The sequence below is a fragment of the Trichosurus vulpecula genome, chromosome 3, assembly GCF_011100635.1.
Source record: "Trichosurus vulpecula isolate mTriVul1 chromosome 3, mTriVul1.pri, whole genome shotgun sequence".
Lineage (NCBI taxonomy): Eukaryota > Metazoa > Chordata > Mammalia > Diprotodontia > Phalangeridae > Trichosurus > Trichosurus vulpecula.
The window spans coordinates 195,990,581-196,009,524 of NC_050575.1; positions in this window are offsets into that span (position 1 = coordinate 195,990,581).

Here is an 18,944-nt window from a genome sequence, read left to right on the forward strand (position 1 = left end):
TTGTATCTCAAAAGTTAGAAAGAAGGGAGAGGATTGGGGAAAAGGTAATGAGTTCAGTTTGGGGCATGTTAAAGTTTTGGATGTCTGCAAGGATATTCAGTCCAAGATGTCCAATAAGTGCTTGGAGATGCAAGGCTGGTGGCCACAGAATTGTCAGGTCTGGATAAGTAAATGTGATGATCAATCATCAGCGTAGAGATGATCGTTGAATCCACGGGAGCTGATGAGATCACCAAGTGAAATAGCATAGAGGGAGAAGAGAAGAGGGACCAGGACAGAGCCATGTGGGACATCCATAGAGGGCGTGCACTGCATGAAGACTCAGCAAAGGAGATGGGGAAGGAGTAGTCAGATAAGTAGGAGGAGAACCAGAAGAAAGCAGTGTCCCAAAACAGAGAAGAGAGGATCAAGGAGAAGACTAGAGAGAGGTCGATTCAATTCAACTCAATAAACATTTATTTTGTGCCTCTTGTTGTTGTTGTCCTTCATTCTTGAAGAGGACCAAAATGACATCACTATGCTAGAGTCAAGTTACAGTGTGTCTGACTGGCTGATCAGACCAATGTGAGCTTGGAATGCTCTACCATAGGTGAGCACAAATAGTTCATGTGAACGTTTGGGGTGGATTCCCTGAATTTGTGCATCTCATATTTCTTCTCAGCTACTTCAATTCTGCTTTGCTCATAGAGCACAGCACCTTCTCTGATGACATATTAATTAGACTGACTACCATACTGAAGGTCTACAGAGGCATTGTGCTGACCTCTGTGAAACCTGGACAGTACACTAGCACCATGCCAAGAAACTGAATCGCTTCCTTTTGCATTGTCTTAGGAAGATTCTGATGATCACCTGGCAGCATAAGATACCAGACACTGAGGTCCTTTCTTCAACTAAACTACCAAGCATTCAAAGTCTACTACAGAGAGCGCAGCTATGATGGCCTATTGTTTGATTGCTAAACATACACTTACCTAAAAGGCTATTTTATGAAGAACTCACATAGGGTAAGCGCTCACATGGTGGTCAGAAAAGGCAACACAAGGACACTCTCAGAGTCTCTCTTAAGAACTTCAGAATTCATTGTGTGACATGGGAGACACTGGCACAGGACTTACCAGCATGGCCTGCCCTCATTCTGTGCCTACTTTGTGCCAGACACTGTGCAAAGTGGTCCTGGGGATAACAACCACAACAACCACCACCACCACAACAACAGAAACTTCCTCCCTTCAAGGAGCTTACAATATGATGGGTTAGACAACATGTTAACAAATGGCTAAGAGATATGTTAGAGATATGGTAAGCTCAGAGAAAAGGAACTTTTAAATGATCATTTTATTGAGTATTTATACATACATAATATACATTACACACACACACACATATATGTAATTTGTGAGATATTTTTCAGTTTTATTTTATTTTATTGGGTTACTTTATGGAAATTAGTATGCCTGAAAATGGGAATAATCTTGATTTCTTAACACAGATTATAATCTATCTACAACATAGTTTGTACAGCTGGGAGCTGCCTGAGGCATAAGGAAGTTAAATGATTTGCCCAGGGCCACATATATTGTAAGTTTCAGAGGCAGGATTGGAATCCAAGTCTTCATGACTCCAAGCTCATTACTCCATCAATCAATAAGCAACTGGAGAAGGCTGCATTTGAACCCAAGTCTTCCATTCTTTTATCTTCTATGTCACCTAGCTGCCTAGAAGCTTATTGTGGCCATACATTTCAATACTTTGAAATTCTGAAGCACTAATCTGGGGAAGAAGAAACAAAATAGAGATGGTAGTGCAAAGAAATCAGTGATACAAACTTAAAATAGGCACCGAGTTTGACTTAGTAGAATAAGATCATAGATCTAGAGGTGGAGAGGACCCCAGAAATCGTCAAGCCCGACTCCCCTTGTTCTATAGATGAGGAAACTGAGGCCAAGGAAGGTCAAGTGACCAAGGATTTAGGTCATCCATCTGTCACTTTGCAGAACTCCATCTATAGCATCCCTTCCAGGTGGTTATCCTGTTTTTTAAAGCCATCTCTAAAGAAGGAGGATCTTACTAAACTACCTTTATTAGATTCCATAACAAGCTCATTGAGTAGGTGCTTTAAAAATGGTAGCTAACTGACTGATTGATTTTCTTATTCACAGGTATTGTTATTTTTAGACTCTCCAAATTATCCCTAAGGGCAATTAAATGGAGTCTTAGAAACAGTACCATATTGGGAGATTCAACTGAAGCTATCTCTAAAAGGTCATTGTCTTAATCTTTATCTGATCACTGACCCATTGCTGTGAAAGGATGCTATTGCCACAAGACAACCATGGAGGGGATACAGGTGTATATATTCTGTTCCCTATAATTCCCTGTGCATTAGGATACTGTAAAGGAAACAGACATCCCATATCAGGAAGTTTCTCTTCATTTCTCTGATGATACTTCAACACCCTTCCCATGATCACCGGTCTCTTCCTCTTTTTCTTGGGGATAGCCAAATAGCCTAATGGTGAAAAATTCAGGCAAACTGGTGAAATCAACTGGCCTTGTAAAACATCCCTGGTAAAGCCACCCCTCGATACCACTCACTGGAGACACAATGCTGCTAAGCTACCTGTCTTAGGGCTGTACTGACCTGTACATCACCAACAAACACTAGCTGTGGTGTTAATCAATGTGAGGAGTTTGGAGAACATCACTTTTTTGGGGAGAAGGATCACATATAGTCTGGCCTGGACTCAATAGGATGGATCAAATAAATTCCTATAATTCTTTCTAGTCAAAGGTGTGCTGGAATTTGTAATCAAGATTTGAACCTATGTTAAATAATGGCTCTGACTAATTATGTAACCATGGGCACATAAATTCACTTTTCTAAGCCATCTTCTAAGTGAGGATAATAATAAATGTACTACCTATCTCAAAAGGTAGATGTGAGGAAAGCATTTTGGAAACTTTCTAAGACCAGAGAAATATGAGGTAGTTATTAAAATCATTATTAGTCCTGTGATGCTGAAGGGACTCTTTTCTTTCTCAATTACATGCCAAACAAAAACCTATTTCTTTCAAAAGAATTTAGATTATCAGACTAGTATTTAATTCATATGAATAATTAGATTCACTTTCCCACATAGAACAGAATGATTTAAAAAAACTCATCAGAGGGTTCAACGAAAAATATAGTGAATAAGATGAAGAAGAGCCTTTTAGAGAATCTACAGTACCACTCTACATTACTGATGACTCAACTATCCCGTCTCAGGATTCTGTCCTTTTTCTCATTTCATCATTTGCTTTAATAGCTGTTAACATGTAGCTCAGGGATTAATTCCATGTTAAACAGCGACTATTAGCAGTTTGTTGAAAATGATCAGATTAAAAATCATGACCCACAACAGATAATCAAATAAGGGGTAAAATCTTACAGAAACCCTTAACATTGAATGAGGTAGAAGCAAGTGAAATATTGATAAATAAGCAAAGTATTTATTTATAAATAAATTTAATCTTGAAATTCTTAGTGAGTTATTCAAAGTAATCCTCTTCCTCCTCATCTTCTGCAATAGATATCAGCACATAAGCTGCAATTATTTTCACAGTGGTTATTTTACAGCTTATCACGGGCACTTCAACATGAGAGGATCAAATGTCCCAGGAAATGATGTTTCTTCTGACTTTTGGACACACAATAAAAACAATTTTACCAGTTCCTTTATTGACCTCTCCATGGAAAAGTTGTGACCCCTCCTTCAATTTTGCTGCAATTTTCTTGTCTTCTGGTTTAGCGAGAATGTCAAGACTGATATGATTCCATTCTCAAGATTGAGATCTAATTTGTTGAAATATGTGAGTTTTGCATCTAAAACATTAATAATTAAGTTAATGTTTATGGATTATCTATAAACAGTATGATGTTCATACTCTGTTCACTATTTTGCCATTCTACTAGAATTGTTAAAAGAAAAGGAACTTGAATAGGATTGAGTTAATTTCACTTCTATTTTGTATTTTTTTGTTTGTTCATTTCATGCATTTCCATGACCAAATAATTTATTAGCAATGAATTAATGAATAGGTAGCCTCCATACAAAACTAGATTGGTCATTGGAGAAGAGATTATTCTGTTGCTGATTTTGTACTCCATTTCCAGCAATGTAGGACGGTGATTACCAAATTCAAATAGAATTGACGAGCACAAAATGGTATATAAGGATCCCTGCAGGGTGCACATTGACTTAGAAAACCATACATACTTTTGTATTTTTTTAAAAAATGAATACATCAGCACATTAAAATTAGATAGGAACTTCATTTTAATCTTGTTCTGGCCTCACCAGGGAGAGTTGCAGCTCACATGTGGCCGTTGGGCCCTTGGATTTGACATCTCTGATGCAGAACATGTAAGATCTTATGCCTTGTTGGCTTAGTCACTGAGAACTCAGAGTTACCTCTTCACAACAACAAGGCCTTGAAGTAGGATTTTGTGGAGAGAGACTGAACTAAGCAAAGTCACCCCAAGAGCATTTAGAGATGGAGCTGGAGGAAAGACAACAAACAACTGAAAAATAAGAAGGCTCTGTCAAGATTTTTATGGCAAACTCTTTATTCTACCAAGGACAATAGAGCCATCACATTTGAACTTTAATGACACAGTATTATATCTGCTGTGTAAGGAAGTAGAAATATCCGTGAAGAAAGCAGAGATGGGAAACGCAACTTGACTAAACCAAGAATACACAGAGGAAAGTAGTGATTAGGTCTACTATATTTCTTTGTCTCTATCTTCTTCTGCTTCCAGTCATAAGATGCTGACCTTGAGGCTTCTGCTCTCTAGAATTAGCTTCGGGGGGGCCCCTATGTTGCAACTTCCATCCTGCCAGATGCTACCTGCCCCTAAAGCTTGGACTGCATCCTAAAGAAGAGGGCCCTGTACTCACTTATGCAGGTACTTGTAGGCCCTGCCTCCTTCCTTTCATAGAAGATGACCTTGGCCACTGTATTCCCCCGCCAAAACATAGGTAAGATGTAGCCCTAGCCCAGCCTGGAAGAAGAAATTGACTTACTGACAAAAATGCTGGCCTGTCCATATACAATCCTCACTGCCAGGACACTGTCCCTCAACACCAGGACACTGTGCCCTAGACCTTCTTCTGGCTTGCTTTTCCCAGCTTCATACCTTGTACCTGTCTTCGATACTTGTAGCAATGTCACCTGCAGATCTCCCACTTCAATCCAACGAAATCCTTGTTTTCATGGTCTATAGAGTGGCCAAGATCTTCATGTTGATTGTGATAGCTGTCTGCTGGTGCAGGTTGCAGAATAAAAAAAAAACAGACTCAAAAAACAGACTCATCCAAGTTCCAGAGAGTATTCTGCTCCCAGACCTTCAGCAAAGCATGCTGGGGGACAAAAAGACAGCCCAAATGTATTGCTACTAGCACGTGAAACAGAAGGTGATTTCCCTTGAGGAGAACAGAAAACGGTCCCAAATGCCAGACTCTGGGTCATCTAAGGAACAGAATGAGGATGGAGACTTCAGTGTATATGAGTGCCCTGACCTGGCTCCCATGAATAGCTTGACTGGAGACATGAATGTGAAGAATCCAGTGCTTGACATCTCTGTTCTGGTGGGCCCTGACCTCATGCTTCTGGCCCCTAGAGCATCGGTTCCCACTTTGGATCTACCTCCCACCCAAGCCCAGGGCCTGCACTAGTGGGGTCCTCTTTTCTCTCTCCCTACCCTCCACTGGTGGCCCCTAAATCTCACCAATCATCAGCCTACTTCCTTCTCCTGGCCAGTGATTCCAAACTGGGAAGAGGAGACTGAAAAGGATAGATATGGCCAAGGAGTAGAGACGGGAGCTGGATGGCAGATATGTTTCCCCCTATTATTTGGGTGGGGGAAGGGGAGGGGAGAAAAAAGCTTGGAAAACCCAAATTTTGCTGTTTTCAGTGAGTGCTTATCCCTTTTCTGTCTGGTTACCCTGTTGCCTTCTAATGTTGGGAAAGAAAAGAGAGTAAGCCCTAAGGTCCTCTTTGAATCTCCCAGGAAAAAGGAGTCTGTCAGTCCCTTCCTTAATCCTCTTCCTTCCACGAACTGATTGGGGGCAGGACTCTTCTGAAAGATGCCACTCTGCAATATCTCCCCTTCCTTCCAACCCCTTCACAGGGCTTCCTATATCCAGGGCCCTGGTTATGCTGGAGACATAGAACTGATGACCGATTTTAGCCTGCAGGTGTTCGTTCAAGGGCCTCTGGGACAGAGGATGTGGTAACCATTTACTACTGTTCTCCCTCTCCATCTAGTAGACAGAGACCCCAATTCTTTCATGGCCCTGCAAACCTCATTTGGGACCACTAGTCATTTTGTCTTCTCAGTTAACTTTCCTACCAAAGTAATTCTGGCTCAGTATCCAAAACTGGAAAGTTTTGGAAAGTTGGCATTGGGTACCAGGAACTACACTGGGTACCTGGAAAGTTCTCCATCTTGGACTAGCTTCCTTTTCTGGGTATCTACTTCCTCTCTTGTGTGTGGACTTCCTCCTTTTAACCCCATGATTATGTCCTGTCCTATCCTGTTCTGTCCTCTCCTGTGCTTCCTTCTCTCCTCACCTCCTTTTGCCCTCCCCTGCTTGTGGCCAGGATTGTAGAGACATTTGTTTTGAAACCTAAACTGAATTTTATTACAGTGATGTTTCAAACAAACAAAAAAATACACACAAACTCCATGCTGGAGTTGACACAGTTTTGAGGCATTCCAAGATTAATTCTCAAGGTATTAACGACAAAAGGGTGGGAAATTACTTGGACCTTTTTCAACACATATACTCATTGGTTTGTATGTTTTCTCCCATAATGAAGATCACAACTCATCTTTACTTGCTCATCCTGTAAAACTCTTGTAAATGTTCTCCCATAAATTCACCAAAAGGGATCCACTCAATGATCTGGGGGGCTCCCTTGCAGTCTCTTAACATTGAGATTATAAGTTAATAACCATAATAATAATTATAGCCAACATTTATATAGCACCAATTATGTGCTAGGTATCATGCTAAGTGCTTTACAAATATTATCTCATTTGATCCTTACAACAACCCTTGGAATTAATTGCTATTTTCATTATCATCAATTTAGAGATGAGGAAACTGAGGCAAAAAGAGATAAAGTGACTTTGCCCAGAGTCACACTACTAATAAGCATCTGAGGCCAAATTTGAACTCAGGTTTATGCAGCCCATCTGTCCCCAATCAAATACCTGGGCTATGTATACATAGTTATTTTTTAAATTTTTATTTATTTTACGTTTAATTTATAGAATAAAGCAAGCCTTTTCATAATATTAAGAAGATTATTGCATATGAAACCACAAATCTCTTATGTACAACTTGCTATTCCTTTTAAATATGTAATAAAGTTATCATGTAAATTTCGATTTTTTCCCTTTTTTTCTTCCCCTTCCTCAGACAGCTACCATTACATACAAATATGGACAGATAGATAGATAGCTAGTACATAATTATTTTCATGTTTTCTTCCCACTAGATTATGAGCTGCTTGAGGCCAGGGACTTGCTTTTGCCTTTTTGTGAACTCCCAAATGCTTAGCACAGTGCCAATGCTAGTGCTAAGTGGAGCAGTGTATAGATGCTGGGCAAATCGCTTAAGCTCAATTTGCCTCAATTTCCTTAACTGTAAAAACTTGAAATAATTATAGCACCTACCTCCCAGGATTGTTGTTAGGATCAAATAAAATATTTGTGAAATACTTAGTATGGTGTCTGGCACACAATAGGTGCTCAAGAAATGCTAATTTCCTTCCTTCTTTCCTAGCACATAGTAGCACTTAATAAGTGCTTGTTGAGCAGACTTGACTTTACTTAGCTCTTGCTCTTGACGATTAACTCTTCTTGATTTTTGCTCTTACATGTGCTGGATACCATCCCATATTCCAATTTTCCTTCTAAGTTTCTTATTTGTCATCTATTATAGTCAGTTTAACTAAAAGTTGACCGAGAGAATACCAATAATCACCAATTGATATGCCCCCTTTCCATCTATTAAAAAATGGGATTAGTCTAGATGTGCTGGATGGATGTAATACTTTATGCTGGCATGAGAAGGAAATCGTAGGACTGGATGAATGAGATTTTATAGTAGATTACACTTTTCCAATCACATAACTAACTGAAAGGAGTAGAGAATAGAGACCCCATGGTGCTTACATTGACTATTAAAAAGCCTTTGACCTGAGAAAGCAGAATATAGCTTTAAAGACTATTTTCCACCAAGGTGTCTCCCAAGAATATGTCAAAATCACATAGGGTTCTTTGAAAGATGTACTAACAGAGCTAACAGTGTTAGTGGACCATTTGATTATTAACAAAATGTGAGGCATAAAACAGAGGAATATATACTCATGAAAGGTGTCTGTCATTGTCATGAAGTGCAGAGTCCATATGAGAGAGGATTTCCCTGTAGATGGTGAGGTCTTCCAGATGCTTCTGTTTGTGAATAACTCTGTGCTAAATAATTGCATTAAGCCCTGGAACACTGCAGAACCTCCTTAATGAGATCCATAATCACTCAAAAGAGTTTGGTTTAATTTCACACAGAAAAAACCAAGTTAATAAAAAGTGTGTCCATTGTTCAGACTATGATATCTAATTGGGTAGACAACCAATAGACTTCATACTTTCTTATATATACCTCGGAATGACACTGCAAGTGGACAATGAGCTGGACTCAGAATTAAGCAGTAGAAGACTGGATTAGATTGCCTTAGGAAAACTATAAAGTTCTCTTAAAAACTCCAAGCTTCTCCCTGAAATAGAGTTCCATCTTTTTAACATCAATATTTTTCTAGTGATGCTCTATGGCAGCATATCAGAGAATAGCATAGTCTCTGAAGAACTGAAATCAAGATTCATACAAAGGGCCGTGGAATGGTGCATGGTGGGCGTGAACAGGCTGGAACATATTGCAAACAAGAAATCATTTGGGAGAAACTGTGTAAAAAAGGTCATCAGAGAAATAGAGGATAGGAAAGTAGATGGGCCAGTTACTTAGTAAAAACAGGAACACACATGGTATCCATGCTATTTTGAAAGAGCATGAGGAAGGTGTTCAGTACATTGAGGAGACCCTCTCTGGTGAATATATGGCAGATTATGGACAGAGTCTCGCAGAGGGGGTTATGGATGATCTGTGCTGTTGGATTAAGTACCTTTACCAATGAGATCAAAGTACATTACAGGAAACAAACAAAATTCTTTCCCCTCTAAATCTGCTGGTAAAGTTTAACTACTTCTAATTGGTTTCCTTCCTTCCTCCCTCCCTCCCTCTTCTCTCTCTCCCTCCCATCCTTCCTTCCTTTCTTCCTTCCTTTCTTCCTTCCTTCTTTCCTTCCTTCCTTCCTTCCTTCCTTCCTTCCTTCCTTCCTTCCTTCCTTCCTTCCTTCCTCTCTCTCTCCTCTCCCCCTCCATTCCTTCCCTCCTTCTTTCATTCTTTCCTTCCTTCATCTTTTTAGCATAGTTTTACTCAGTGCAAATGTCATTCTCCTGATGTTTTGCATTACTTCATATCTTTCCATATTTCTTTTTATGCTTCATATTTATAATTTTTGGCACCATTATATTTCATTACATTAATATACTACAACATATTCAGCCATGTTACAATTGTTGGACATATAGGTAATTTCCAATTTTTTGCCATTACAAGTAGTCATTAATGTTTTTGAACAGCTAGATGCTTCATCCCATTTTCTAATGTTTTGCAGGTAAAGAACCGGCAATAGAATTGCTAGGCTGAAAGGTACAACAAGTTGTATGACTCATTGCCTGTTGCCATATTCAGCTATAAAATGTTGCACATGTCTTACAATCTTACCAACCATAGATGTCTATTTTTCCAAAGTCTCATCAACATTAAGTTTTGTCACTTTTTGCTATCTTAGCAGGTACAAGGTAGTATGTTAAAATAGCCTTGATTTGCAACTCTGATCCTAAGGAAATTTGAGCATTTTCATGTGGTTATTGACAGTTTGTATTTTATCTTTCAGAGAGGTAGCCTGATGAAGTGGTTAGAGACTTGACCTCAGAGTCAGGACCACTTGGGCTCAAGTCTTACCTTTGTCCCATACTGACTATGTGACCTTGGGCAAGTTATTTAACCTTTTAGTGCTCTAGTCCATTCTCCCAGGGTCTGAGTTGCAGAGAAGCTTCTGTTCCCCATTGGTGGAGGGAATTCTTGAACACTGATGCAATCACATATGAAGTATAAACACAAACTTCTTTCATAAATAGTCTGTTCATATCTTTTCATTATTGCTTTGTTGGGTGGGTTTTAATAATCATCTTATAGATGGACCTCACTTTCTTATAGATTCTGGAAGTTGGGCCTTTATTCGAGATATTTAATTTAACACTTTCCCAAATCTGTTTCTTTTCTTTGCATTTTAGAGATATTTCTTTTGTTGTACAAAATCATTTTATCTTTATATACTCCAAATCATATATCTTCTTTTCATTGATTTCTCCTATTCACTAGGGTAATTAAAAAGTCCTTCCTTTCCAGAATTGAGGGAAATATATAATTCCATTTTCTTCCAGTCTTTCACTGATTAAAAATGATTAGATCACTGATACAGCTAGGGTTTATAGTTGTATATGGTTTGAGGTAGGGATCAAAACCAATTTTTGCCACATCATTATCCAGTTGTTCCAGAAATTTTTATTCAATACTAATTTCATTTTACAGAGACTATTTTTTTAAAGCATGAGATTATCAAATACTAGTCTTTTATGTGTCTGGGTTTTATTTGGAGATTCCCTATTCTATTCTACTGATCTATGTCTTTTATTTTATTTTTTCTAATACCAAACAGTTTTTTCAAACTGTTGCTAGAGATCTGAGAGTACCAGGTCCCATTTGCTAGTTTTCTTTTTTCATAATTTTTCTTGATATTTTTGTCTATTTTCCCATGTTAATTTTGTTAGAACTATACCTAATTACACAAAATAATCATTAGCATTTTGACTGGTATTGCATTAAGTCTGTAAGTTAGTTTGAGAAATAGTTATAATTTTACGATTTTTGTTTGACCTAGCCAGGAACAGGTTATAACCTCTATTTGTCCATTTCTATTTAAATTTCTATAAAAATTACTTGGAAGTCTTTTTTATCTTTCCTAGGTGTTGATAAGTTTTTTTTAAAATTTATTTAATATATTTAGTTTTCAGCATTGATTTTCACAAAAGTTTGAATTACAAATTTTTTCCCCATTTCTACCCTCCCCCCATTCCAAGATGGCATATATTCTGGTTGCCCCGTTCCCCAGTCAGCCCTACCATCTGTCAACCCACTCCCCTCTTCTCTTGTAGGGCAAGATAAATTTCTATGCCCCATTGCCTGTGTATCTTATTTCCTAGTTGCATGCAAAAACCTTTTTTTGTTGTTGTTGTTGTTTTTGAATGTCTGTTTTTAAAACTTTGAGTTCCAAATTCTCTCCCCTCTTCCCTCCCCACCCACCCTCCCTAAGAAGGCAAGCAATACAACTTAGGCCACATGTGTATCATTATGTAAAACCCTTCCACAATACTCATGTTGTGAAAGATTAACTGTTTTGCTCCTTCCTAACCTATCCCCCTTTATTGAATTTTCTCCATTGACCCTGTCCCTTTTCGAAAGTGTTTGTTTTTGATTACCTCCTCCCCCTGTCTGCCCTCCCTTCTATCATCCCCCCTTTTTTATCTTCTTCCTCCTTCTTTCCTGTGGGATAAGATACCCAATTGAGTGTTTATGGTATTCCCTCCTCAGGTGAAATCCAATGCGAGCAAGATTTACTCATTCCCCCTCACCTGCCCCCTCTTCCCTTCCTACAGAACCACTTTTTCTTGCCACTTTTATGTGAGATAATTTACCCCATTCTATCTCTCCCTTTCTCCCTCTCTCAATACATTCCTCTCTTATCCCTTAAATTGATTTTATTTTTTTTAGATATCATCCCTTCATATTCAACTCACTCTGTGTCCTTTGTGTATATATATATATATGCATATATATATACCTACATAGACATACACATATGTATATATATGTATACACACACATATATATGTATATATGTGTGTGTGTGTGTGTGTGTGTATATATATATATATATATATATATATACACATGCTTATTCCTTTCAGCTACTATGATATTGAGGTCTCATGAATCATACACATCATCTTTCTATGTAGGAATGTAAACAAAACAGTTCAACTTTAGAAAGTCCCTTATGATTTCTTTTTCTTGTTTACCTTTTCATACTTCTCTTGATTCTGGTGTTTGAAAGTCAAATTTTCTATTCAGCTCTGGTCTTTTCACTGAAAAAGCTTGAAAGTCCTTTATTTTATTGAAAATACATATTTTGCCTTGGAGCATGATACTCAGTTTTGCTGGGTAGGTGATTCTTGGTTTTAATCCTAGCTCCATTGACCTCCGGAATATTGTATTCCAAGCCCTTCGGTCCCTTAATGTGGAAGCTGCCAGATCCTGTGTTTTCCTGATTGTTTTTCCACAATATTCAAATTGTTTCTTTCTGGCTGCTTGCAATATTTTCTCCTTGATCTGGGAGCTCTGGAATTTGGTGACAATGTTCCTAGGAGTTTTCTTTTTGGGATCTATTTGAGGAGGCGATCTGTGGATTCTTTCAATTTCTATTTTACCCTCTGGCTCTAGAATATCAGGGCAGTTCTCCTTGATAATTTCTTGAAAGATGGTATCTAGGCTCTTTTTTTGATCATGGCTTTCAGGTAGTCCAGTAATTTTTAAATTATCTCTCCTGGATCTATTTTCTAGGTCAGTGGTTTTTCCAAGGAGATATTTCACATTGTCTTCCATTTTTCATTCCTTTGGTCCTGTTTTATAATATCTTGATTTCTCATAAAGTCACTAGCTTCCACTTGCTCCAATCTCATTTTTAAGGTAGTATTTTCTTCAGTGGTCTTCTGGACCTCCTTTTCCGTTTGGCTAATTCTGCCTTTCAAGGCATTCTTCTCCTCATTGGCTTTTTGGAGCTGTTTTGCCATTTGAGTTAGTCTATTTTTTAAAGTGTTGTTTTCTTCAATATTTTTTTCAGTATTTTTTTTGGATCTCCTTTAGCAAGTCATTGACTTGTTTTTCATGGTTTTCTTGCATCATTCTCATTTCTCATCCCAATTTTTCCTCTAGTTCTCTAACTTGCTTTTCCAACTCCTTTTTGAGCTCTTCCATTGCCTGAGACCAGTTCATGTTTTCCTTGGAGGCTTTCGGTGTAGGCTCTTGGATTTTGTTGACTTCTTCAGGGTGTATGTTTTGGTCTTCTTTGTCACCAAAGAAGGATTCCAAAGTCTGAGACTGAATCTGGGTGTGTTTTCGCTGCCTGGCCATGTTCCCAGCCAACTTACTTGACCCTTGAGTTTTTCATCAGGGTATGACTGCTTGTAGAGCAAAGAGTACTTTGTTCCAAGCTTGAGGGGATGCACCATTGATTTCAGAGCTATTTCTATATAGCCAGTTCTGCCACCCCAGCACTCCTCCTTCCTCAAGAACCACCAACCCGGACCTGACGCAAATCTTTAGCAGGCTCTGCACTCCTCTCTGATCCATCACTTAATTCCTCCCAACACGTGGGCCCCGGAAGTAACTGCAGCTGTAGTTCTGTAGCTGCACCTCCCCCGCTGCCCCTGGGGCAGTGGCCAAAGCTCAAACTCTGTCCCCTGCAGCTTTTCCCACTAACCTTCTCTGTTGTCTTTGGTGTTTGTGGGTTGAGAAGTCTGGTAACTGCCACAGCTCACTGATTCAAGGTGCTAGGGCCTGTTCTGCCCGGCTCCTGGTGTGACTGGTCCTGCTGCCTCCCACGCTGAGCTCCACTCACCTCCATTCCATGTGTGATAGACCTCATCCAGCGACCATCCAGGCTGTCCTGGGCTGGATCCCTGCTTCCCTCTGCTATTTTGTGGGTTCTGCAGTTCTAGAATTTGTTCAGAGCCATTTTTTATCAGTTTTTGGAGGGATGTGGTGGGGAGCTCACGCAAGTCCCTGCTTTCCAGCCACCATCTTGGCTCCCCCCGCTGAAGTCCATAGGTGCTGATAAGTTAATACCCAAATATTTGGTATTCTGTTATTCTTATAAAATTCTGTTCACTTTCTATCAGTTTCTTTTGAGTTATGATAGTGTTATAAGACATGCAAATGCTTTCTATTGGCTTATTTTTCAATCCACTCATTTATTTAAGTCATTTATTACCTTCAATTTGTTGGGTGTTGAGTTGCTGTTTTTGTTATTGTCTTGAGTCTTCTAAGTATATGGTCTTTTCATCCATAAAGAAAAAATAATTTAGCTTAATTGCAAATATTTATTCCTTTAATTTCTTAGGAAAGTAGTCTGAATTTTAAAATTATCTAAAGAATATTTCCATATACAGGGTAGAATGGAAAAAGATGATTATATGTAAAACTGAAAATCTCTATTATATGCAGCTGACTTTTAAAAAGTATACAGTAATCAATGTTCTCCTTTCAAAGCCTTCCTTACTTGTCAGTATTTTCCTCAGAATTTCCTTCATTTCCCTTTTGTGAATATGTTAAATGCTGCAATGATCCTCTCTTCTTTCTTCCTCTTCCTCTTCTTTCTCTCTTCCTCCTCCTCCTCCTTCTCCTCCTCCTCCTCTTCCTCCTCCTCCTCCTCCTCCTCCTCCTCCTCCTCCTCCTCCTCCTCCTCCTCCTCCTCCTTCTTCTTCTTCTTCTTCTTCTTCTTCTTCTTCTTCTTCTTCTTCTTCTTCTTCTTCTTCTTCTTCTTCTTCTTCTTCTTCTTCTTCTTCTTCTTCTTCTTCTTCTTCATAACATATGTGTTCTTTCCCTCTTTCTTTTATTTCTTTGGGGGTATAGGCTAGTAGTGCTAATACTATGTCAGAGGATATGTACAGTTTAGTAACTTTTTGAACACAGTTCCAAATTCCCTTTCAGAATGGCTGGTCCAAATTTATAGCTTCAACAACAGTGCATTAATGTGCTTGTTTTCTTGCTCCCGTCTGACAATGATCATTTTCCCTTTTTGTCATCTGTGTCAGTATGATAGATGTAAAGTTGAACATGAGACATGTTTTAATATATATTTTTTGATTATTAGTGATTTGGAGCTTTTTTCATGTAGCTATTTATAGCTTAGATTTCTTTCTTTGAGAATTACCTAGGCATATCTTTTGATTACCTATTGGTGAATGATCCTAGCTCTTATGCATTTGAACATTTCTTATTCATCTTAGACATGAGACTTTTATCAGAGAAAGCTGTGGCATAGATGTTTCCTAATTGTTTTCCTTCTAATTTTAACTGCCTTGGAGTTTTCTTGGTATAAAATTTTTTAAAAAAATATTATGTAATCAAAATTTTCTGCCTTATCTTCTATGATCCTCTCACTCTCTTTTTAGTTATGAACTCTCCCCCTATCCATAACTGGGAAAGAGAATTCATTCCTTTTTTTCTCATTTGTTTATGGTGTGACTTTTAATATCTAAATCCCTGTCTTTTTGGAGCTTTTCTTAGTACATGGTGTGAATTGTTGCTCTGTACCTAGCTTCTGCCAAATTGTTTTCCACTTTCCCAAGCAGTTTTTTATTAAATACTGATTTATTTTCCCACTAGCTGGTACATTTGGATTTATCAGACTCTAGGCTACTGTGTTTTTTTTCTTCTTCTGTATGTTGATTATTTAATGTGTTCCACTGATTGACCTCTCTAATTCTTAACCACTACCAAGTAGTTCTGATGATTATTACTTTGTAGTATACTTTGAGATCTGGTACTGCTACCTGCTGAGTTATGCGCACTCTACATAGCCCAAACATACAATGAAATTAGGAAGAACTCATGATATATCTGCGTTCTTGTCAATGACAAGTATAGATTCTTAAATTCTCCCTATAGTTTCAATCTATAGACTTCAATCTATACTGTCTAGACTCAAGAGGAATTGTGACAGAGTGTCTAGTTATTTTGTAAAGCTCATGAAACCTATAGGTTGCCCAATTACCTGTATTACTCAATATCATACCTGGAGGATGAGAAACATGGGGAAAGGTGTAAGGAGATGGTGCTAGGAGAAAATTAAGACCTGTAGACACTAAATTTTCTGGAAATGTAACTGTCCCCTTCTCCAATAATTAGTCACCATTTTGTTTACAAATGGGAAATAACATTCTACTGTTTCATGCCTTGGAAAGACTTAAGCTAATTTGAAATAATCCTCTAGCAAAAGTGCCAATAAAAGCCTGAGGAAAGTCCTATTGCCATGCCCTCTGGCTACTGACACAGCATTACTGATAATCAAATCAAAGTTGACTTCCTTGGTAAAAGCAAATCCCCTGGTGGAAGAAAGGTAAAACCAGGAGGGTGTTGTTTCTTCAGATAGAACCAACTTAATCTACTATCTCACTGCAGCAGGAAAATGAAGAATTAATGAAACTCTGAATCAAAATTTCAATTTCATATTAAATTTTACTAGCATGGAAAAAGAAAAGCAACATGGAATAAGAGATAGATGACTGCCCTTGGAATCAAGCAGAGTTTCGTTCAAATACTACCTCTAACATATATTGGCAGTATGACTCTAGGCAAATCACTGAACCTCTCAATGTCCCAGCCAAATCTCCAGGATTATATTTTGCTGAGTTGCTGCTGAATCACATTAATAGAGGGAATTTCCTATGCCAATAAAATTGCAGGTCTGGCAATGAACAAATGAATGAAAAAGCTTTTGTTAAGGTTTCACTATTCACTGTGCTAAGCTCTGAGGATACAAATAAAATCAAGCAAGATAGTTTCTGCCCTCAAAAAGCTTGTATTTTAATAAGGGAAGACAATAGATACAGGGGAGTGATGGCCAGGAAGGAGTGCCAATGTAATGACACATCCTTTTCAAGTATGATAATGGTAATATGATTGTGTTCTCAGAGCTAAAGTTGGAAAGTGGATCCTAAGGATAGGAATATGATTTCTCGATGGTGGAGGAGGGGGAGCCCAGAGAATAGAAGATTGTTAGGAAGTGGAATGGAGGGCCTATCTTTGAGCAAGATAAGATGAAAGCACACCAATTGGAAACCTGGGATGGGGGTCCATTTTCTGGGTGGAAGGGGAAAAAGAGCAGAAAGAAGAGCAGGGTGGAACAGGAAGAAGAGGAGGAGGAGGAGGAGGAGGAGAAGGAGGAGGAGGAAGAGAAGGAGGAGGAGGAGGAGGAAAGGAGAAATAATTCACTCCAAGAATAAAAATGGTAAAACAACAAAAAACAACAACAAACAGTTCCCATATAGCCAGTTGGAACAAAGCCCAATCAGAATACTGAAAAGAAGATTTGATAGGAGTCAGGAGAACTAGGTTCTAGTCCCAACTCTGACAACAACTCCTTATATTAGCTTGATGAGGTCACTTCCTCTTTTGGTGACTCTTCATTAATTGTAAAGTGTGAAATTTAAAATACACATTCTCTAAAATCCTTTATAGTTCCAACATTTTGTGAGCAAAGGAAACTAGGCAATGAGGTATCTTTCTGTTTAGCATCTTTCAAAGACTTTCACAAGGTCCCAGCTCTTAAGTGTATCTCTCATTGGCTTGTCACTGCCTGAGCTTTTCCTTTCTGTACTCACTTCTTTGGGCTAAAAGCCCTGTGTCAAGAAACCACTGTTATACAGCACTTCAACTCTCATGGAAATAATAATATGTATTGAATGCATTCTAAATTTTTTAGCCTGGCATTCAAGGCCCTCCACAATTTAACCTACTATTTACCTTTCCAGTCTTACCTCATATTATTCCTTGTCCATTACCCTACAATCCATCCAACCAAACTATTTATGATTCCCTGAACATCTCCCACACATTTCTTTTCATTTTATTATGCCTTTTTTTGCACCAAAGATATTTGCAATTTCTCCCATTCCTGCCTTAATATTTCCCTTGTCACAAAGAAAATCCATTCATCAAAACCAACTGATACAGGGACCTAATAAGATGACCCATGTAACAGTTGGTGCATCTAGTCCAGCTATGTCCTATACTTTCCTTCCTCAGCACTTTTGCTCATAGAATTCCAGTTCATCTTCTACCCACCTCCATTAGTTCTTCAAAGATCGAATGCTACTTTCTCCATCAATTTTTCTTTAGTAACCCCAAAAGGAAATGAACCTTCCATCTTCTGAAGTCTCTAAACACTTTTTGTACCACTTGTATGCACATATGACTCAAACGAGTCATATAAGTAGTTACTGTACTTACTTGTATATGTGGATAAGATACTAGATACTGAGGTCCTTTCTCAAACTAAACTGCCAAACATTCAAACTCTACTGCAGAGAGCACAACTCTGATGGGCTGGTCATGCTGTTTGAATGCAAAACATAAGCTTACCAAAAAAAGGACTATTTTATGGAGGGCTCACACAGGGCAAGTGCTCACATGGTGGTTAGAAGAAGCAATACAAGGACACTCTAAAGGTCTCTCTTAAGAACTTTGGAATTGATTGTGTGACGTGGGAGACACTGGCACAGGACTGCTCAGCATGGCATGCTCTCATCAGAGAAGGTGCTGTGTTTTTTGTGCAAAGCAGAATTGAAGTAGCTCAAAAGAAATGTGAGATGTGCAAATTTAGAGAATCTACCTCAAATGCTCGCATAGACTATTTGTGGTAGAGCATTCCAAGCTCATATTGGTCTGATCAGCCACAGTCAGACACACTGTAACTTGGCTCTAGTATAGTAATGTCATTTTGGTCCTCTTTGAGAACAAGGGACAACAACAAACCAACCAACCAACCAACATATGCCCTATCTCTCCTACTAGAATATAAGCTCCATGAGGGTAGGAATGCTATTTTACTCATGCCACTTCTGGGTCAAAGGTTCTGGGGTACTT